This window comes from Pogoniulus pusillus, chromosome 7 (genome assembly GCF_015220805.1).
Source record: "Pogoniulus pusillus isolate bPogPus1 chromosome 7, bPogPus1.pri, whole genome shotgun sequence".
Taxonomy (NCBI): domain Eukaryota; kingdom Metazoa; phylum Chordata; class Aves; order Piciformes; family Lybiidae; genus Pogoniulus; species Pogoniulus pusillus.
This window is the reverse complement of record NC_087270.1, coordinates 38,909,621-38,932,454: the sequence shown is the minus strand read 5'-3', so window position 1 is coordinate 38,932,454 and position 22,834 is coordinate 38,909,621. Positions and strand designations below refer to the sequence as shown.

Genomic DNA, 22,834 nt, shown 5'->3' with positions numbered 1-22,834 from the left:
TTAATATTCACAGAGAAATTAAATAGTTGTAATTCATAACCAATTATTAATTTCTGCTACAACAAGGAACAATTTTTCCCTTGAAAGGGTTGGCAAGTCCTGGAACATGCTGCCCAGGGAAGTTGTGGAGTCATCATTCTTGGAGAGATTTAAAAAGACATGTAGATGTGGTACTAAAGGATATGGTTTAATGGTGACTTGGCACGGGAACTCTCTGCCCTGCCCCCAGGATGTATGTAAACCAACCTGCTGACACACTCCAGTCTCAAAGTGTACTATTTGATCCCTGTCTCTCCTTTATGAACACCTTAGTTTTAAAATTCATCATCCCATGTCATCCTTATGGGAGTTGCTTGCTAGGACTTACAATAAACTTAATTGTGCAGTGGTCTCAGTCCATCCATGCAGCTCTCAGACTCACCTGCAGTTTACATCCAGAAGCTGAGTATCATTCTGCTTGCAGATGCCGACAGCAGGCAGTTAACTGTTTCAGTCTGTTGATGCCACTGCATCACACAGGCCAAAACATTCCAACTAACCAGTACTTACTTCCTAGCCATTTGCCTTCACAGGAGCCAGTTAAAAAGTATTTGCAGACACCTCATAAAGCATGGGCTCATTACTATAGCCCATTAACATGCATGCCAGATATTTTAATGTGTAAAAATCCTCCATGAAATAATGATTTTCTCCCTCTCTTCCAGAGAAAACCTGCCATCCTTACCATGAACTAGGCAACACTTTCCAGTTATTTTTTTTTACCCTTTCTAGCCCACAAGACAAGCCAAGCCTCATCTGCCTGATTTCACAGCATGCCTCTATGAGTAACCTGTACACGTGCCGTGGCAGATCCCTCACATGCCATCTTCACTGAGTTCAACAACTTCAACAAGGCTGGAAGAGACCAGGCAAACCTTTGCTCTCCTGACCCCAAGCCTCCTCTGCTCTGCAGCACAGCAAGCTGCACATGACACATTGCTAAATTATGTGGCAACACCTTTAAAGTTGATTCCCCACAGCCTTGAGCAGGTACAAGACATAACTGAATCGGTTCTCTGCTCTGCTGAAACGTGCATGCTTCTGGAAATAGGATACAAATAAAATTCACCACTTCATAGAAAAGGAGCTGGAACATGTTCCTCCCAAAACAAGAGTGAAGCCAAGGAAGCTTTTATTTCCAGGACAACACTGTCCAAGCATGCAGACTTAATGCTGCTCCCCTGTGAAGTCAATTTTAAGCCAACATTAGGCACTGCACAAAATCTTAAACGTGAAATAATAAGGTACTCACCGTGTAAGGTGATCAACTGGAAAAGTGGGATCTGGCCGCCTTCTGTACCCAACTCACTGCTCATCTGTATGGAGCCTATTAGAGAGGAAAAACGTTGTAAACAGAGAAAAAGGGGCAACAAAAAGTAATTTTGAAGTTTTTTTTTTTTTTATTAAGTAGTCCAGCAAAGCAATGCAAGACAGATACAAACACACAGCCTCCTCCAACACTGAGGTCAGGAACTGGTCTCTCAAGCAAATAATCAAATCATTAAGGTTAGAAAAAAAACAAGATCATCCAATCCAACCACTAACCCAGAACTGCCAGGTCTCAACTAAACCATGTCCCTCAGCACCACATCTAAACAGCTTTTAAATCCTTCTAGGGATGGTAACTTCACTTCTTCCTTAGCTGAGAGAATAAATATTGGAACAGGCTGCCCAAGAAATTTTTCCTCATGTGCAGACTAAACTTCTCCTGGCACAACTTGAGATCATTTCCTCTCAGCCTATCACTCGTTATCTGAGAGAAGAGATCTACTCCCACCTCACTCCAACCTCCCCTTTCAGAATAAGGTCTCTTTTGAGCCTACTTTTCTCCATACTAAACAACCTTCATTTCCTCTACTGCTTCTCAGACCGATTTGTGCCCTACACCCTTCACCAGCTTTGTTGCTCTTCTCTGGACCCACTCCAGCACCAGAGTATCAAATGCTGTGATCTTGAAAACAACTACAGCACTGGCTGCCTCTGGAGACTCTCAGAAAGGTCAGACTTCATCCAACTCAAGTAAAGCACAATATTTATCTGAGAGGAGCAACAGTAGCCACACTAACCCAGTTACTATACAGATCACAGAATCAACCAGGTTGGAAGAGACCTCCAAGATCATCCAGGCCAACCTAGCACCCAGCCCTAGCCAGTCAACCAGACCATGGCACTAAGTGCCTCAGCCAGGCTTGGCTTCAACACCTCCAGGCACAGAGACTCCACCACCTCCCTGGGCAGCCCATTCCAATGCCAATCACTCTCTCTGACAACAACTTCCTAACAACATCCAGCCTAGACTTCTCCAGCACAACTTGAGACTGTGTCCCCTTGTTCTACTGCTGGTTGCCTGGGAGAAGAGGCCAACCCCCACCTGGCTACAGCCTCCCTTCAGGGAGTTGTAGACAGCAATGAGGTCACCCCTGAGCCTCCTCTTCTCTAGGCTAAACAGGCCCAGCTCCCTCAGCCTCCCCTCATAGGATTTGTGTTCCAGGCCCCTCACCAGCTTCGTTGCCCTTCTCTGGTCATGTTCCAGTATCTCAACATCTCTCTTGAATTGAGGAGCCCAGAACTGGACACAGCACTCAAGGTGTGGCCTGAGCAGTGCTGAGTACAGGGGAAGAATAACCTCCCTTGTCCTACTGGCCACACTCTTCCTGATCCAGGCCAGGATGCCATTGGCTTTCCTGCCCACCTGGGCACACTGCTGCCTCATCTTCAGCTCCTCTCTCCCAGCACCCCCAGGTCCCTTTCCTCCTGTCTGCTTTCCAGCCACTCTGTTCCCAGCCTGTAGTGCTGCTTGGGATTGTTGTGGCCAAAGTGCAGAACCCTGCACTTGGCCTTCTTCAATCTCATCCCATTGGCCTCTGCCCACCCATCCAGCCTGGCCAGGTCCCTCTGCAGGGCTCTCCTACCTTCCAACAGCTCCACAGCTGCTCCTAGCTTGGTGTCATCTACAAACTTACTGATGCTGGACTCAATCCCCTCGTCCAGATTATCAATAAAGATATTGAACAGGACTGGGCCCAGCACTGATCCTTGGGAAACACCACTAGTGACAGCTGCCAACTGGCTGTGGCACCATTCACCACCACTCTCTGGGCTCTGCCAACCAGCCAGTTCTTGATCCAGCGCAGATGGTGTATCACAGCTCTTTGTGATGCATTCTGATCACACGTGGTCAAGAACATTACAGAGGGAAACTAATTATTCCCTCACTGGTCACAGAAACTACTTTACCAAGATAGAGTCTTGAAGGGTTAGATGAGCTGTGATCTAGTTCTTTCAACATACTTGATCCCCAGTTTGATTAAGCAAAAGGTTACCTACAGAAATGTGCTGGAGTGGGGACAAAAGAAAAACCCATTGCTTGTATTAGTATACATCACACACAGAGCAGTTATGCTTCAGGGAGACATTAAGTCCCTGTTCAATTAATAGAGACACCTCAGAAGACAAACATTAAATAATTCCCTACAATGCAGCCAGACAACTGGCTATTTCAGTGAATTGGAATAGAAATAACTCCACATTTCCCCATCAACAAAATCCCAGCCAAAATTCTCCCACTGAATGACAAGAGGTCAGTAAGGCGGGATGAGGGGCAGGAATGGCGTTACTGCTGTGCTATTGTATGCTTATATTAAAGACTCCTCATCAGAAAATTAAATGAAATGGATGCTTTTCATGTTTATCAATAACAGAGCTAATGGTTTTTATGTAAATGCCATTACTTTCAGCTAGATCTGCAAGAGGCTCAAGCCATATAGCCCCATTTCCCCTTGCAAGCGACTCTCCTTCAGGCAGCCAATCTAAATGCAAATTACAATCAAACGGCTAAACCAAGAGTTTTCTGGATGATACCAGAGAAGTATAACCAGGGATAAAGCAGATATAGATGAGAACAACCTTCCTCTTCTGGAAAGACCTGCTGATCTCACTTTGCTTTTTCATCTTGAACACATAAAAACTGAACTTGGTTTTCAATTGCAGTCATACTATTTATCTGTACAGCAATAGAGTACTGTCAAGAGTAGGGAGGATCCACAGAGGGGTCTGGACAGGCTGGAACAATGAGTTGAGGCCAACAGGCTGAGGTTCAACAAGGCTAAGTGCTGTGTTCTGCACTTGGGTCACAACAACCCAATGAATGCTGAAGGCTTAGGGAAGAGTGGCTGGAAAGCTAACTAGTGGGAAAGGACCTGGGAGTTTTGGTCAACAACCAGATGAAGATGCACTAAAGAAGAATAATGAAGCTGGTTAAAGGTCTAGAGCTCAAGTCTTGTGAGGAATGGCTGAGGGAACTGGGGTTGTTTAGCCTGCAGTAAATGAAGCTCAGTGGAGACATTCTCCCTCTCCCCAACACCCGTAAAGGAGGTTGGAGCAAGGTAGGGGTTGATCACTTCTCCCAGGTAACAAAAGACAGGATGAGAGGAAACAGCCTCCAGTTGTGTCAGAGCAAGTTTAGATGGGAAATTAGGTAAAACATCACTGAAAGACTTGTTAAGCCCTGGAACAGGCTCCATAGGGCAGTGATAGAGTTCCCATGCATGGACTGAATTAAAAGTGTGTATAAGTGGTGCTGAGAGAAACGGTTTAGTGGTGGACCTGGCAGTGATGGTTGGACTTAATGATCTTGGAGGTCTTTTCCAACCCTAATGATTACCTAATTCTATCTTCTTCTGTCCAATTACCCTGAAGTGTTAAAACAAGGAGGGGAATGTTCAACTACTGTGCTAATAAGAGACAATATCTCTTGGAGATGCTTCACCCATACCAGGAGCATCCTGTCAGCAAGGTTATTAAACCTAATAAAGCCCCAGTCGGACTTGGCAGAACAAACAGCAACATTTTCAGATGAAAATTTCTCCTTGGAATCGAGTTGTTGGTGTAAGTCAGAGGAAGAAAGTATTATCACAGGATGGTTATTAGGAAGCAGAGCTATAAAACTGTTGCCAGCACAAGGAGTACTATTCTTGCACCATAAAAGCTTCTTTGAAGAACACTTAAATCCCAACCCTTGCCTGGAGCATGTAGCAAGTCAGGCACTTAGTCAGCACTGATTAAAACAAGGTATTAATGGCAAATCTGAAAATAACTAAGACTACAAACTGCACTGTTTGGCAAGTAGAATGCACAGAGGAGAAACCAATGATTAAAACAAAGGCCAAACGTCTGACAACGGCATAAGCCTGCGAGTGAATCTCAGAGGGGACTGACTTTAACTACCACAAGCAGCTAAATACCAAAACTATCTTTCCCAAGAGGGACCCATGTCCTCAGAGGGATGCAACTAATTACCAGTGTAGCTGTAGACACGCTCATTAGACAGGTGAAGAGCTTAGCCCTTCATATATTTTCCAAGCACAGACTACAGGAATATTCATAGAGCAGAACCCAGCTAATTAACATTAATAACCCAGAGACCACTTCTGCAAACGGCTGGCTTTTGTCAATCAGCCAACAAGAGAACATACAAAGCTGGGAAGCCAGAGAGACAGAATGGCTCAGCAGGCTCCTGGCTCGCTTCTTTAGATATCTATAATTACATAATTTATCACTGTGCCTCAATGTCTCTGAGAGAATGTGTGGCTTGTAAGAAAAGCACCTCTTACTATGCAAGTCCCTGCAACATCTGTTTAGTCAAGTTTGACTACCCTTTGAAAAGGGATGTACATTAAAGCTACCTTCTGTCAGGAACTTTTCACATGAGTTTGTAGTTCAGACAGCTCATCCACCTCCTTTTGAGATCTTCTGGCATACTTCATAGTTAAACAATTACTCACAGATCTGTTGTTTTTAATACCAAAATGCTGTGCTGAATCACAACCTGGAATTGCCATGGCTCCCTTCTCCTCCTTTCCAAGAGAGGTGATTCTGCTGCTCTGCTCCACGCTGATAAGACATTACCTAAAATAATATGTCCAGCTCTTGTGCACTCAGCACAAAAAGGACATCAATCTATCACAGCAGGTCCAGGGGAGACCACAATAATGATCCAAGGACTGGAGCACCCCTGATGTGAAGAGTTGAGGTTGTTCAGCCTGGAGAAGGCTCCAGGAACCCCTTCTCTTGGCCTTTCAGTACTTAAAGTGACCTATAAAAAAGTCTGGAATCATCTTTTTATCAGGGCCTGTTGTGATGGGACAAGAGGTGATGGTTTTAAAGCATAAGAGGGAAGATTCAGCCTAGATAGGAGGAAGAAATTTTATCACAAAGGGTGGCAAGACACTGGCCCAGGTTGGTAGATTCTGCAACCTTGGAATTACTCCAAATCAGGTGGGAGGGAACTCTGAGCTCTAGTAGAAATCCTGCTTAATACAGGGATATTGGAGTAGTGACCTTTAAGGGTCATTCCAACTTAAAGCATTCTATGACTCTGAAATTCTCTTCCTCTACTTAGAGCTTGTCACCATACCAGCCACATGTGAGATTAACCTGTGAGCAGCGAAAAACCAAAGTAAGTAGTGAGTAACCCTTACAAAACAAGCACATCTTTTCTTTTCTCCAGTCTGGACATTTCGGCAAACAGCTCACAGCACAAGCCTGCAAGCAGATGTCTTGGCAGAAGCAGCGAGTGGCAGCACTGGGATGCAAACGAGCACTCAGGCACAGCAACTGAAGGACACAACTCTGCTGCTCCAGACAAGACACTGTGACCGCACAGCGGTGCCCTCGGTGACGGTGCCACTCAGCCACCTGGGATTTCACACCCAGCCACTGCAAGTGTAATCTGATTTAGCAGTTATATTCTGACTTCAGCTGTCAAACCACAACCACACTGTGTTTGCTGCTGCAGCAGTGGGTGCACTGATGTGCTGGCAAACCAGAGCTGTTCTGCAGCAAAACCATTCCCTCCAAGAACTGAAGGTTCAGAATCAGAAGCACTGTAGCTGTACACTGCTGCCCAGCTGTGCCATACACACCTCAGTCACCACTTGCACACGACCTCAAACACCAACTTAACCAAGTAGGTGGTAGCAACATAGATGACTTCCAGGAGATCTTATTGCAGCTTTTCAGTACTTAGAGAGTGGTGAGTCGCTGGTACAGTTTGTCCAGAGAGGTGGCAGATGCCCCATTCCTGAAAATATTCCAGGTCAGGCAGGACAGGGCTCTGAGCAACCTGATCTAGTTGAAGATGTCTCTGCTCACTGGAATGGGAGTTGGAATAGAAGGACCCACTAAAGGTTACTTCCCACTCAAACCGTTCTATGATTCTGTGATTTTCCTTTGGATAGCAGAAACTTCCAACAATCACTTGAATTTTGCAGAGGAAGGAACAAAACTGGAACTCCTTCTCCTTGCAAACTGCTTCTTAATGTCTCTTGTTCTTAGCTGTACAATTCAAGATCAAGGTAAACTTACTCAATACTCTGAATTGTTTTTTTCCCCTTTTTCCTCAGAACACTTTCTCTCATCACTCTCACCCAGGTTGTGTCTTCCCCCATTAGAGCTCAAGGTTTTCCCTTTGCAAAGGCTTAGGTTTATGCACACCAGAACAGGCTGTACAGCAGCCCCTTCTTACTGCCTTTTGTGAGGAGCTTGATGTGATGATGAATGCACAGAAATACAAAGCAGGAGTCCACACTAAAAGAAGCCAGTGTGTGAGGTGGTTTTGCCTTAGAAGAGGAGAGGCAGGAATGACTTCTCGCCTCATTAAAGAGCTCCAGTCTGCATTTTTATTAGATATATTTAGACACCAATGGTTAAAAAAAAAAAAAAAAAAAAAACCACAACACAAACCAGCAGTTATATTCTTAACATATGGCCCTGGATCAGTCACATGGCTACAAACAAAAATAGGCAGAGCATATTCTCCAAACATGGAAACCATTTTATGGTGCACATGGCCTAGAAAATGTCAAGCAATTCCAATCCACACAAAGGTGTAACTGGATTTAGCTACTGCAGGGCTGTGTCTTGTCCTCATTCTCTTGCATCACATATGCCTGTGTGTATCACAGATACTACAGAAAACAGTAAGGAGGAGGAAGGACAACTCCTGCTAGGCTCTAATGAACACACACACACATGCTCACAAACTCTTTCTATCCGTATTTTGAAGGAAAAGAAACAGCTTCCAGCACTGCCTGTAGGCAAATGGTCTAACTAATGCTCAGCTTCACAGCATATCATATCTAAGGTATGAAGGTGCTTGGAAACACACTGGCACTCACTTTTTCATCACTCTGTTGTGCTTGTGTCTTACCACACAATTAAGGGATTTCTCCAGTGCTCTTATTTCTGTTTTCTGGCTTAATTACACAGAGTTTGAAGAGTTTGCAAGCTGTCCAGTGCAGTAAAAAAAAGGCAAGTCATGCTGTATTTATTTTCTGGTAGAGAAACTGAGGCACTGAAGAGACAAACTGCCTACATTCATTTCCCATTTTAACGGCAAAAATGAGCTGATAACCCAGTCATCAGCCTCTTCACTTCCAAATATCTTCTGCAGCACTGCTGTAGCCCAGTGTTACCCCAGGCAGCTCCCTTCTTATGCTGTCACCTCTATCCTGCAGGAAACCACAGCTCCAAGGCAAAACTTAACTTCAAAATCAAGGTAATGAGAACAATATACATGAAGCCCAAATTACTAACATAAATTGTATCGCCCTAGTTTTAATTGCAGTGATAAATTATGGCCAAGCATATATGTGGACACTTGCCCTGAGGAAAACAAGGTGGCACACCTCCTTGCCTGTCTTGTAACCACTAAACACACATTTCTGTGCCATACGTGGGCAGTAGCTGCTGTCCAGAGTATTTTAACAGCAGACACTGCACTGCTTGCTGTAGAAGGCAAAAAAAAAGCCACTACTACACAAAGAAAAAAAACAAACTGAATACATTCCTCCTCCTTGTCAAATCCAGAGCATAAGAAGCAATGTAATTACTTCCACACAAGAAGGAAAATAAGCCCAACAACACACATATGGAAAGAAACAAGCCTCCAAAACTGGATTTGCAAACTAGTTATGGGGCTTCTGTGTGGGACTGCAACCTCACAGAAGTTAAGAGGAGCAAAAAGTACAGATAACCCTACTGCAGAGCCTACAGTACCCTCTCCTCTGCACCCTTTCCCACCTCAGCACTGGCTGCTTCAAAACCAAATCCCAAAACTCCCCTGCCCAGCATCCAAACAGCAGTGAAGTTAGCTGTGATACCTGCTGGCTTCATTTCAAGTGCTGGTTTCATTTCTTCCCTTCACTAGTGACCCCCATCACAGACTGCAGCACTGTCTGCACCAAGGCAGCACCCCAAAGCCAGCGCAGAGCCTGCAGCAGCAGGTGCCCTAAATATCATCCATCCGTCAGCATGTGACCAAGTTTTGATTTGCCTCAAGTCACCTTTTCTGGAGCAGCCTCTATTATAAGCATGAAACACCCCCAAACACGTTCCTACCTTCTGCAATAAGCACAAAACTCCACCAGCGAATTGCCATACCTTCCATCCCGAGCACGCACTCAGCACATCCGTCTGCAGATCCCTCAGCTGAAAGCGTGCTGGATCCAAAACTGTTAAAGGCTGCAGGCAAACAAACCGCCAGCACGGACAGAGCCAGGCTGTTGCACCATCGTGCTTCTTCCAGATAGCAGAAGCACAGCTCGGACACACTCACTCTTCGTGGGCAAGTAAAAGCACTTTAAGCAGGGCTTTCTTTCCCTCCCTTCACTTTGTTTTAAAGAGCTGAAGAATTTTCTCTGTGAATGCTCCCAATTGTGGCTCACGCTGAGTTATTTTTAAAAGCACAGAACCAGATTCTCAAGACCCTGAATGAGGAAATGCAAAGCTTTTATTAAGCGATAATAGCCCAGACAATGGTCACAATTTCCCAAGGGTCTGAACACCGCAGCTGACAATAAGCTTTATTCCTCCACAAAACCCCCTTCTCGGGCTGTAAGGGTCTGCTTTGTATGATCTAGGCTGAAGTTAGAGAGCTAAACCACAAAGCTCTGCTGCCGTTTCCAGTGTGATTTCCTCCATCAATGAACATCTGATCAGAGACACAAAAATCACAAGCAAAAGACACTTTGCACGATCTTGTTTCCTCCTTTGCTAGTGCAGAAAGAATCTTCCAAGCTTGCTACCAGGAAATCACCCCATCTAACTGCACCTTTCCCTCCTGGACAGATTGGACTTGACAAACTGGCCAATCTTTCCAGGGTCAAGTGAGTGAAACAAAGCTCTTCAACCTCCTTCAGAGATATTTCAACTATCACATGCTTCTTGCTAAAAACCGGCCAGAAACATGCTTCAAACCTCAGCCCTGCTGCCATGTGGTACAATCGGATCCAGCAGCCATTTCAGCTCTTCCTTCTTGCAAGAAGGAAGAAGTTGCAACTACAGGGAGCTTTGTACACTCTCCAAAATTACCTAGCATCTAACGTTTGGCCTTGAGTAAGCCACTTATCATTTAGTAAAGTGGCATGGTTGGCATTACACCTCAACTAGTTGGTCTGGCGCTCTCTGTACAACTAGCAAAAGCAGCAGGCACTTCTGGAGCACATAAAACTTAAGTGGTTCAAGATGTCTGCTTAGGACAAAACGAATCGTGCTTCAGAAATAGTTTTCTTCTCTCTGCTGCTATGAAGCAGATGTCAAAGAAAAAGGGCTTTGTAGACAACTACATCTGTGAGTTCCAACCTAAACAGTGCCCTCACCTTAAAGCACAAAGAAAACTGTCACTATAAATTCAGTAGTTCTTCAAGCCAAGCCCACAGTATTCCTACTGTCCCTTGTCCCAGCAAAAGCAGTCCTGTTGCACAACAAACTGTGGTTGCAATTAACACTGCAAACACTTCCCAAATCTGGTCTACCACACAACCAGGAAAGAGAGACTACAGGACCTCCTTTCCAGCTTAACACAGCTTTTAGGGGTTTGTGAAAACATTTCCTAATCTTCTGTATATCTGTCAGTCATTCTATAACCAAGAGAGCTAATGTAAAGAAGACAATACTTCAACACCCTCCACAAACACCTGCACCACTGCTGCTGGTGCACTCTCGCCAAAGCAGTCATCAGGAGCTGCAGATGTGAGACACACATGCCTGCTGCATTGCTTTCTCCCTTTCACTGCTCAGAGGTACAGACACTGGAAAATGGTTTCAAGTTTGTCTTGAATTTCCTAAGGGAGAGAAGGAAAAGGTGTTCATAAGATTTAATTTGACCATGTTTCATCTCTTTCACCTTTTCAACCCTGTTTGTCAAATCAGACATAAGGCAATAGTCTCTATCACCCTTTGTCTGGTTTACTGTAAACTTCAAAGACACCTGATCCAACACAACCCCACAACTTGGCTTAAAATACTACTGACACATTATTAATCATCTGCTTCTCTCTAAAACAGCAGTCCACATTACATGTGTAGACAGCTCCGTACTCTGTCCAGAGAAGTATGTACAGAAAACTGACACACTCACAAATTGAGGATGCCAAACACACCCAGATATTGCCATTCAGAGAACCCACAGAAGTACTTGACATGCAGTAACATCTGTAAATCAAATATTATTTTCCACCCTCATAATAAAGAGATTTGCTCGATTATCTTGATCTGTCTGATCATGACAGACAGAGCTGGTGAACCTCATGCAGCTGCCTGAAATGCACACTCAGGCAAAGAGCTTACTCATGACAATGAACGTGGCCCTTTCAGAGCTTGCTTCCAATTAACAAAACTCTTGGTTCGACAAGGACAGAGCCTATCACAGACAGAGGAGTGGCCACAGGTGACAAATGTGAATGCCAGCAGCCAAACCACAGTGCCCACGTCTAACAAAGTGAGGATCAGAGGCCATCTGCAGTCAGTGAGAAGCCAGAGAGACTGGAGTAGCATCAGGATGACAGACAGCATACCTAAAAAGACGGCCCTGACAGTGAGAGCAGCTTCAATTAACAAGCTGTATTTGCAAGGCCAGACTCCAAAATGGTCCTTGGCATCCAATCATCTAACTGTTATGGGCATGTCATCAAAAGAAGGCATTGGGTATCAGCTGGCTGAACAATTCAGAGTCAGATGCCAAAGCAAGCAGCAAGTAGGTCAGTCACATATTCTACCCTCTTCAGGGCCCAATTACTACTACCACTCATGCACCTGTGAAAGTGGTTTCAGAGGTTCCTCATGATCCCGGATCTGTTTGCCAAATGATCCTTTGTTTTGCAGTTCAGGAGCAGGCAAATCACAGCCCACCTCATTGCCAAGCAGCCTTTTCATTGTTATCCTTTCACATCATGTTATGGAACAAGTCATTCCTATACAGGTAGGGGCAAAATGCCCTTCAGCACTCACAATGACTCCATATTAGAGCAACCTTAATAGGAAGATCACAGAGCTTTTATTATAGAACTCTGCAAATTACTTACATCAAGCCACAAAGTACAAGGTCAAATTAAGACTCCTTTCCTGCTCTACTCTTCATGCCTGTCTGTGGGAGTACACACAACAAGATTATTAAATAGAGCTGTTAACTTTCAGATGCAGTATAACAGCTATCTATTGACTTATGGAAGATCCAAGCACACTCCTCAAAAAGCATGTGCCAAGGATAAGTTATTTGAGGTACTTTAAGAGCCACTTCTCTCCAAAGAGAGCAGTGACAGATACCATTTCTGGAAAGATTCAGGGCTGTATTATACTGAGCCTTCTTTGCCATCTATGACCTTTACAGTAATACAATAAATATTTTAGCATATAATGAATTTGCTGCACTGTATTTGCTCTCTGGGCTACTGAATATCAGCAAGGAACTGATCAAATGTAGGCATAAAGCTTCCACAAAGCTGAAAGCTACAGTGGAGATCTTACTGCCTGCCTCAATACTGCAGGAAAAAGCTGAGGGGGTGAAAAGAAAAACAATGGGAAAAATGTCTTTGAAGAAAAACAACTCAAGAGCTCATCCATTTACACAAACTTCCACCAGCATCAGAGATCCCTGCAGTCACTCAAACAGCATTGCTCCTGAAGCCAGGTCTTTATTGTTTTGAACCCCAGGACTGACACCAAGAACAAAGCTCTCAAAGCTAACCTCAAAGATTCACAAGCTTCCCAGGAGCTTGAAGGACATGCTGCATGGTGGCTCTGAAACACGAGGGAAGCTACATGCACTAGTTCTGCCATCAGTTCGTTTGGATGATTCCAGACATCTCTTTACATCTCCATTTCTTTGCCTGCTGGGAGAAGTCAGCACTTTGCAATTTTGCAGTAGCATCTCAAAACAAACACAGAGTTGTCCATATCTCCTCCACTCACAGACAGGAGATGGCACGGTCTCTTTCTAGGTGCCTTCATCTCAGCAAAGGGTAAAGCATCCACAGAACACATGAAGCCAGCAGGCTCTGGCACTACTGATCTCTACTGAAACCTCAGCCAGGCAGATTGTCTCATTTTTCTGAATCTCATTTTCAGCAGATTAAGAAAAATTATCCCAGGGGTATGGCAATGGACCAGAATGCAGGAGATCATTGCAAGACATCTGTAATAGCACACAATTAACAACAAATCTTCAATTTTCTATGATGACCTCACTCATTAGGAAGGGTTTTTATCACCTTCAAATAACAGCTTTAGAAACACTCCCCTACATGTCTCCGCCAAGTCTTTCCTTACTGCCACAACAAGCCTGAGGCTTCTCTTTCCTCCCCTTGAGATGGACTCAAGGCAAAATCTTAATTTCCTCTAGCAGCTGCAATGGAATTGCCTATACACACATGCCAAACAAGCTCAAACTACACCATTCATTTCAGCTTAGTCAGCTCACAACACAGACTGAGTCAATATTAGCCAGATATTTAGCAAAGACTACAGTTTAAATCATATAATCATACAATGTTTCAGGTTGAAAGAGACCTTTAAAGGTCATCTAGTCCACATCTCCTGCAGTAACCAGGGACATCTTCAACAAGAGCAGGTTGTCAGAGCTCCATTCTAATCTGACCAGGAATAGCTCATAGAATCAACCAGGTTGGAAGAGACCTCCAATATCATCCAGTCCAACCCAGCAACCAGACAGGGATGAGGCTTCTACAGCCTCTGTAGCAAACCTGGGCCAGTGTCTCACCACTCTCAGCATTAAAAAATAAATGTCTTCCTTGTATCTCGTCTGAATCTCCCCTCTTTTAGTTGGTTAAAACCATCACTCCTTATCCTATCAGAAAAGGCCCTGCTAAGAAGATTGTCCCTAGCTTTTTATAGGTCAATTCAAAAGTACTGAACAGCTGCCAGGTGATCTCCCTGCAGTCTCCTCCAGGCTGAACAACCCCAACTCTCTCTCAACTTGGCCCCACAGCTAAGGAGTTCCTGCCCTCACATAATTTTTGTGGCATTCTGCAAACCCACTGCAACAGGTTGAGTTCCTTCTTGTGCCAAGTGCTCAGGAGCTGGACTTAATACTTCACATAAGGTCTCACCAGAGCGAAGTAGAGCAGCAGAACTCTCTCCCTTGATCTGTTGGCCATGCTTCTTTGGGTACAGCCCAGGACACAGTTGGCCTGTGCACTGAGAATGCACATTGTTGATTTATGGTCAAGTTTTTCACCCACTCCAAGTCCTTCTCCACAGGTCTCAATCATACCACCCTCCAATCTATACCAATACCAAGGCTTGCCCTGACTCAGGTGTAGAATCTTACACTTGGTGTTGCTGAACCTCAGAAGGTTCACGCAGGCCTACTTCTTGAGCTTGCTCAGGTTCCTCTGGATAGAACCCATCCCACAGGCATGTCAACTCCACCACTCAGCTTGACATCATCTGGGAACACGTTAAAGGTGCACTCAATCCCACTATGCCATTGATAAAGATACTAAACCGTACTCGTCCCAGCATTCAGCACATTGTGCTCACAGAAGCATATAAAGCAAAGGGTGAGAGACAGCAGGACACAATGTTTGTGATTTAGGGGTCAAACACTAGATAGCCACAGATTTCTTTTGGCTAAGAACCTCCTGTTGTCAAAAACTGGGCGTAGAGGAAATAGAAGGATCAGTATTTCCCAAAAATCAGCCCTTCATCCCAGGCCTGCTTCATGAGAAACAACCTTCCTACAAACAACACCATGTGCGAATGAGAACATCTCATCTTTCAGAGAGGCAGGGTTGCTAAGGCGATCAAACAAAAGGCCTCTTGTCTGCACCCCTCCAGGGTTTCTCAACACATCGCCATCACTGCAAGCTATAGGGCAGTTCAGCCTATACAAGAAGCTCCAGCTAAAACCAGCCTCCATTGCAAACCCCTGTTTCTCTCGGCAGTTAAGAGCACTTGATGTTTCCTGGTATCTTCACAGCTGCTCCACAGCTGGTGGAGAAGAGGGAAATTTTCAGTATAAGGACTTACATGAAAATAAGGCCAAAGTGGAGGAAGACAAGTGAGCAGGAAGAATGTGAGAAATAAAACAATAATCAGACAAATTGCAACTGGCCCATTACTCAAAGTTTTTCACAGAAACCACGGGGAAAGAAAAAGAAACCATCAAGTGGAGGACAGGCCCTCTGCTTCCCACCCCTTCCTGCAATTTTTGTTAAGTTTCTGAAATCCAGCTGTTTAAAACAAGCACAGCTTAGCAGATATCGGTGCTGTGAGTCAGCAACATCTCTCCACAGATGACATCTCCCCCAAAGTGACTGTTTTCCAGAGCTACATCTCCAGACCAAGCACGGAGTCAGCACAACTCAAGAGAGTTTTCTGCCAGGGCTGTTTAGAGTAAGAAAAACTGCTGAAGCCACCCAATGTACCAAGCCAGTTAATGATATTGCCAAAAAAAATGGTTTACCCCAGATCATGTCAACTTCTGACTCAGAGCAGCTTCACATTTAAGACCATTTTTTGTTATTCAGTATAAAAAGTTAGAGAAGACAAAAGCAATTCCTTCAGCTGTTACTTCCATTTCTCACAATAGCATCTTCCCTCCTGCACCATCACAAGCAGATACTAAAGCTTCTGGGCCTCTCTCACCCTGCTGTGCATGTGCTAGTTGGCAAAGGCCTTTGCTTACAATAGCTCTAGGAAATTATGCCAAAACTGAAGATTAAAGGAATAGGTCAATGAAAAATCCCAACAGACTACCCGGTCCCTCTTACACAGCCAACCATAGTTTAGCCTCCTCCTGTCATCAGATATAAAGCATTACACACATCAGAACTGCCACCAGCAGTGAAAGCTGCTCATAAACAACAAAGTGACATGCATGAAAACTAAGTGTTTCTTGTACACAACTGTGGGGGAAAGGAAGTCCAAAGACCAAGTAAACAGTCCACATGCAGCTCAAACCAGCTGCAGAGCATGGAGCCTCCCAGCAAGCAGGGTTCCTGGGACCCTGCAGAGAGATAACTATTACAGGTACCTTCCTTCCACCAAGTACTAACACATAGGATCTGCATTCAGAAGAAACTTTGTTTTGCAGTGCTGCAGCTCACAGAAATGAAGGCTTTGGTTTTAACTCAGCTGTGGAGCAAAAACAACAGGACAGGCATCAATATTCACCAACAAAAGGTTTATATGAGCATTTTCTTTTGCCTGTGGACAAACTCTTCAGCTACAGAAGCTGAAGGAAATCACATGGACAGAAGCAGACACACATAGACAGCCTGCATTTGAAAGCACAAAGAACAATGCTCTGCTGAATCCAGGAATTAGAAAGCCTGACAGACTTAACTCTGGTTTATCCCCTCGTAAATTAGCTACTTAAACATGAAGCTTGGGCATTACATCATCTGTTTGCAGGGAATTTGTTCTAATGGTTTTTTTTTTTCTAAAGCTAAATCATTCCTTGTGTTCACAGCTTGAGAAAGATCATTCAATTCACAGCAGACTCAACAAAATGAAGAGGTGGGATCAAACTTTTTGCTGGAGCCCTGCAAGCATGGAAACACAAATCTAAATTGTTTTGCAAGTACAAACAGGAGAAGATCTTATCTGGAATCTAGCAGGAAACACAGAGTGCCCCTCAGGTTTATCTATTCAGATTCAAGAATGAAAAGCTGGCTTTTTCAAGTTAGGATGTGCAAAACCCAGCTTGATTAGAAGTTGAAATCATAGATTCAAAGGTCTGTAATTGCCTTTCCACTCACTTCTGCCACCTATGAAAGTAACTCCAGCATTTCAGACCTTCATCCAGTGGGTGAAAAGCTGAACACAAGCTGGCCATGTGCACTCACAGCTCAGAAGCCAACCATACCCTGGATGCATAGCCAGCAGGTAGATGAAGAGGATACTGTCCCTCAACTGAGCTTTGGTGAGACTCCACCTGTAGCTTTAGTCCTCATCACAAGAGGCAAATGGACCTGTGGGAGCAGTTCCAGAGGACGGCCACAAAGATGAACCTCTCTGCTGTGACAGCAATCTGAGAGCTGGGGTTGTTCGGCCTGGAGAAGAGAAGGCTCCAGGGAGACCTTATTGCAGCCTTTCAGTACTTAAAGGGTCCAACAAGAAAGCTGGGGACAGACTTTTTAGCAGGGCCAACTGCAACAGAACAAGAAGTGATGGTTTTAAACTAAAAGAGGGGAGATTCAGATCAGAGAGAAGGAAGACATTTTTGCACAATGAAGGTGGTGAGACACTGGCACAAGTTGCCCAGAGAGGTGGTAGATTCTCCATCCCTGGAATCATTCTAGGTCAGGCTGGACAAGGCTCTGAGCATACTGCTCTAGTTGATGTCTCTGGTCACTGCGAGTCAGGACTAAATGACCTTTAAAAGTCCCTGCCAATCTAAAGCAATTTATGACTCTGTTTCTAGATACTAAGCTGCCTTAATGCACCAGACTGAGAGGCAGGGAAGGACCAGCTGCAAACTAAGCTACTGGAGATATTTTTGTACCCATTCTCCTGTTTGGCTTTGAATGCTCATTCTGGCAAATTATCTTCCCTTAAGAGATATCAGCCTTCACTAGTGTAATTTCATTTCTCAAAACTGGGCAGAACCTTAATTTTGCAGCACCTGCACTTCAACATTTCTTTCACAGAGCTTTCTTTGGTGCATTTGAAGGACCAGGCTCTCATGACCTCACCAAGTACAGCTTCAGAAAAATTCATACTTAAAGAGTTGATCTGAGAGATTTCACACAATTTGTTTTTTTCAACCCTTTGATCCCAAGGGTTGTCAGATTTTAGAGAGGAAAGAGGAAGAATGTCAGAAGAGACATTTCAAAAGGGTAAAAGGGAGGAATCACTGGTCTCAGCCTCGAGAAGAGGGATTTGTGTGGAGTGACTGAAGCCCTCGCAGATGTTTGACATCTTCTACATACCAAACCCACAGCAGGCTGTGACAGCAACCCAGTTTCACAGAATTATAAAATCAGAGTTGGAAGGGACCACAAGAATTATCTAGTTCCAACTCCATCTACCACCCCCCCTCCAGCTGGTGTTTGTCTCCTGCAGTGCTTTTATCTTCTTCCTGTGTTCATGGAGGAAAACCTCCAAGAAAGGGGTCACATTAGGAGCTGGGGAGAGCTGCCAAACTGGACACACCACCTCAGACCACCTGCCCTCCTTACCTGACCTCCAAACACCATGGAACAGAAGCAACAGGAGTAGGTAAGCAAGAAAACAACCTCTTAAACCTCAGAGCTGGTGGTGGCCATGGCACCTGGAGCCTGTGACACCTCCAGAGCTCCTCAATGAAAGAACTCCTTGAAGACCTTGTCTCCACCAAAGAACTCCTTGAAGACCTTGTCAGGGTTGCTGTGGAGCACTTAGCCAAAGGACCAAGGGTTGTCACTACTAAGCTCCAATGGGATGCCACCTTTCAGCCCCTCCTCTCCAAAGCTACTGTTTCATTGAGGAACAAGGTATCACAACACTTTTGCTGAAGTTCTGGGGGTGATGGTATAAAACACACACACAAAACAAACAAAAAATGGACAAACAACCCCCACAACACATTTTAAAGGATTTATTTTTTTCCTAAACCTGTTAAATTGCAACCTCAACACAAAAAAATCCTCACCACACCCAAAAAAGCAAACCACCAAACCACAATAAACAACCAACAAAACCGAAGCCCCAACCAAAATGCAACAACAAACCACAGCCCTTTCATCATCATGCCTCAAGACAGTGAAATACATAGTGAGAATTTTTTTCTTACATTAACAAAGCAAGCAAGATTTATTTGGAAATAACACCAAGGACAAGCAATTCTGTCTAAAAAACAATAAGGGGGAAAAAAAACAATAAACAACAAACCCAAGAAACACAAAAAACCCAAACTCCAAAGTTTCAGAAACCTACATCTGTGGAAGTCCTGTTAAAGACAACTTAACCTTTACAAAAGCCAGAACTGCAACACACAGAATGTAATTAAAAGAAAATAAAACCAACAAACCTCAAACCAACTCAATTCTACTCTATCTCAAGATAGCCAGAAGCTGATCAAGTCAAGGAAACAAATTTTCTCTCTGAGATTCTGAAAGGTCATTTCAAAGAATTACTACAATGCAATACTGAAAACAACATACACCAGTGCCTTTTTTATTCCCTTCTTTACTGCTCTTGTTATTACTTAGAAGGAGTAATAATCCCAAGGATCACAAAAGTGGTTAAATAATTATATGAATACCAAGGAACCATTAAAACTGCATTTCAAAGTGAGTAGGCTACACTACTGTTTGTTTCCTCTTCCTTTGCTTTTGCATAACACAGTTCCCAAAGCATGCCCCACCTGCAGCAAAACCTGGGCTAGAATGAAGACATTCCTTCTTGTATGGGAAATAAGGGAGATTAATAATTTCACTTCTCCTATGAGAAGACCAGAAATCATAGTAAGAAAGCCTCAGAATAAAGAGGCAGGTAACAAAAAGAAGTGCTGAGACCTGAAGAGATTTGCACCAATAGCACATCTTTCCAATTGTCTCACTGCCAAGCAACCCTCAGAACCGGGCATTTTCTTTGTTCAGTCCAACTCCAGTCCCCATTAGCAGGAACTGCTTGTGTCAGCACAAACCTCAGCTTTGCCAGGCAGCAGGCAGGGACTGAAAAATGAGCATCCTGTTCCAGTGACCTTCATAGTCATATACAACAGTGAACTGTTCTTGTCCATTCAGCGCCTTCATTTATAACGAGTCCCCCTCACTTCATTAAATTACCCTCGGTGGTCCTGAGCAGACTCCAGATTTGCAATGAAGATAGAAGAGCACTGGAGCAGACCTCTGCCACGGCAGAGCAGCCCTGTCACTGTCCCACTGCCAAATCTACATTTGGCCAAGCCTCCCAACACTCAGCCACTCCCGTCGCTCCCAGAGGAAGAGGCCAAGCACATAGTTAAAGAAGATGTCTGATATCCCTGCTCACTGAAAGGGGGTTGGACTTGATGTCCTTTAAAGGTGCCTTCCAACCCAAACCATTTTGCAATTCTATGACAGCACCTAAGAGCAAGAAAAGGTGAGAAGGAGTGCCTAGTAACCTCTCCTCAATCCTGCTAGTAAGGAAACTCCTCACACCCCCCTCTAAAATTAATCCAGCAGCAAACTGCATGTCTATCACACTGAATCAGCTCACTGAGGCATAACATAAATAAGAGGGACCTCAGAGATGAGAGAGGGAGAGGGCCCAGGGCCACCCCCTCCAGCAACAAGCTCTGAAATCAGTACAACCATGTCACAAATCCCGAGTCCAAGGGTCAGTATCAACAAGTTCTGGGCAGCACCTCCTGACACCACAGAAGCGCTATGATGCTATGGAAACACTAAACTCTATTTCCTAAAGATCTGTAAAACACAAAATATCCTCATGTACTCAGCACAGTTACAGCCACAACTACAATACTGGATTCAGTTTCGAGTCCTTCATTCCAAGAAGGTCATTGAGGTGGTGGGGTGTGTCCAAAGAAGGGCAGCAAAGCAGCTGAGGGAACTGGTTATTTAAAATGGGAAATAGGAGGCTATAGGGAGATCTTCTCATTTTCCACAACTCCCTGAAAAGATTTTGGAACAAGGTGGGACTTGGTCTCTTCTCCCAAATAAAAAGCAAAAGAATCAAAGAATGGATTAACCTGGAAGAGACCTCAGACATCATCTAATCCAACATCCATGCCATGGGCAGGGACACCTCTCTACTAGGCCAACAGGAAAAAAGAAAGTCGTAAGTTGTACTAGGGGGGTTTAGTTTGGATACTAGGAAAAATTTCTTCCCCAGAAGGGTTGTAAAGACCTGGAACAGACTGCCCATGGAATTGGTGAAGTACCTATCCCCAAAGAGATGTAAAGTAAGCGTAGCTGTGGTGCTGTGGGACATGGTACAGTGGTGATCTAGCAGTGCTGAGTTAAGGCTGGGGGTGATTATCTTAAAGGTCTTTTCCAGCCTGAACAATACTGTGATTCTGCAAAGCTGTAGGAGGTGACAGAAGAGCTAGGGTATAATTCTGTCTCTCCCCAAAAGGCTCCACATAACCACACAAATAGTCTGTACCCAGTATGGTTTAACACAGTGCTCCCTTGGTAGGTATGATCAGCTTTTGGTAAACAGACTAAGTACAGGGACGGCAAAATGTACAGGCAAGATATTCCTGAAAAGCAACACTGAGCTTGTGAGAAACATTTGTGATGCCACTTCTCCTTTAATCAGTTTTAAGAAGAGAAAATTCACTTTGGTTCTTTTTATAATACCTACTCTATTACATTTGTCAAACAGCTGCCACTTTCTGTCCCAGATAGAGTTGCTGCCAGCTATAACCGAAAGGGTTGCCGTGTCTGCGCATGTATTATAGATCAGAGATGCATATTCAAACAGACTTGAGATCCAGCTGGAGATTGCATGTCACTCCTTCCAAGGCAATGGAATTAGAGAGATGCAAGTCGGTGCAAAGCCCAGGTCATGCTTGTTTAAACGACACCAGAAGATGCTCTGGGCTTTGCTGCCTAAGAAACGTCTGAAATGCAAGCTCAGTAAGACAGACATTCAACTGAGGTAAAGATATCTTCTTCCCCAACATCTCCTTTGACAAGGAGAAATAATTGTGTTCCTTTACCTTTCTAATCAAAATCATCATTGTGCCTGCAATGAAAATCATACCCAAAGAAAGAATAAGTTTGGCTCCTGAGGGGTAGGGAGGAAACAAGCTTCTGTACAAAAGCCTCAAAGACACCTGCCAGCTCCAGCTTGATCCTTATGCCTAATCAACCACACAAAAGGCTTGGTGGTCTTCATCACTGTCACAAAGTAAAAACAAACCCTGGAGGCAAAAGGGAAAACCCCATCACAAGAATTCTTTCAATCTTTTTAATACTATTTTCACTAAATCATCATTTTTATAAGAATTTTACAACTAGCATGATTAACAATGCTTTGTGGCTGATTACAGCTTTCTCAAGAAGAAAGGCATCCTCAAACCTCTTTTAGAGGTAGCAGGCATAAGAAGTTTGCCAATTATGACAGAGTCCAACAGCAAAGAGCTTCTGGGTCCACCATCTCCTGTCTGCTCCCACAGAAAGGAACCACATCATAGAATTTGTGTCTGCTCTTAGTAAGATCAACAAAATAAAAATCATCCAGAACACTTCCTATGAGATTCTCACAAGGACAGCTCCTGCCTTTCTCCAGGTCCTGGTTTTTGTTTCCTGGTGCATGGTTGAGAACTTGCAAAGAAAGGCTTACCAGCAGCTAGTTGTCAGATGCCACAGTAATTAATGGCAATTTTCCAAGGCATCCATCTCTGGCTGGTTTTCAATAGCTGCCTCCTCCTCCATCCCCACATTAAAATGAAGGTACAAGAGGTAGGTGGCAGCTTCATTTACAAGAACCAAGGCCTTCCCAGCAGAGGTGCCTAAGGAAAGAAATACCTTACTCAAACAACACACAGGTTGTTTTTCTT

The 22,834-nt window shown here is 44.1% G+C and overlaps 1 protein-coding gene across 3 annotated transcripts in view; it reads right to left on the bottom strand.

Annotated features, from left to right (window-relative positions):
- The window catches only part of EXTL3 (exostosin like glycosyltransferase 3), a 205,718-nt gene that overhangs the window by 143,222 nt on the left and 39,662 nt on the right, over window positions 1–22,834 (bottom strand). For all 3 annotated transcript variants that reach the window (XM_064146649.1, XM_064146648.1, XM_064146650.1), the window contains exon 2: window positions 1,292–1,366. The gene's annotated coding sequence lies outside the window, so the exon portion shown is untranslated. The remainder of the gene's footprint in view (window positions 1–1,291; window positions 1,367–22,834) is intronic.